The sequence below is a fragment of the Penaeus monodon genome, chromosome 29 (assembly GCF_015228065.2).
Source record: "Penaeus monodon isolate SGIC_2016 chromosome 29, NSTDA_Pmon_1, whole genome shotgun sequence".
NCBI classification, from domain to species: domain Eukaryota; kingdom Metazoa; phylum Arthropoda; class Malacostraca; order Decapoda; family Penaeidae; genus Penaeus; species Penaeus monodon.
The window spans coordinates 1,717,023-1,717,510 of record NC_051414.1 but is presented as its reverse complement, the minus strand read 5'-3'; the positions used below and the strand labels follow the sequence as shown (position 1 = coordinate 1,717,510).

Here is a 488-nt window from a genome sequence, read left to right as displayed (position 1 = left end):
AAATACCATAACCCTTCCCTTTACTGCAGCCTCCTCCACGGGCGCCAGACACCGCGTTCGCCTCTGCTCGGCGCGTAAGAGCAACAATGTATCAACAAGTAGCCCGACGAAATAGTGGTTTACCTGTTGCGTATTTCCTGCCGTCGAAATGGAGTCCGGCCCTTTTAGCTCCCAGGAAGGGCAGGATTAGCTCCTCTCTTGGCTAAGTGTGGCTAAAAAGCATCGTGACGATTAGAGAAAATAATGTGCTAGACTGATAACCAGTAATAATCGACAGTTCGCGATCGTTCTCTCTGCGACCAGGTGCTTGGAGGTCCTCCTCTGCGCCTCCGGACTTGACGTCGAGCACTAAGCGCCCATATCCGACGGAGCTCTGTCACCACCGAAGTCGAGGGAGCTGCGCGCACACACCCACTCAGCACCGCATCCAGACAACTACTGAACGAGGCGAAGGCTGAGGCCGTAGGCACTCGCGCACGTGGACGGAA

The 488-nt window shown here is 55.3% G+C and overlaps 1 protein-coding gene across 2 annotated transcripts in view; it reads right to left on the bottom strand.

Moving 5' to 3' along the window:
• LOC119591893 (glutamate receptor ionotropic, NMDA 2B-like) overlaps positions 1-423 on the bottom strand; it is a 182,298-nt gene extending 181,875 nt beyond the window's left edge. For both annotated transcript variants that reach the window (XM_037940640.1, XM_037940642.1), the window contains exon 1: positions 124-423. The gene's annotated coding sequence lies outside the window, so the exon portion shown is untranslated. The remainder of the gene's footprint in view (positions 1-123) is intronic.
• Between the last annotated feature and the right edge of the window lie 65 nt (positions 424-488).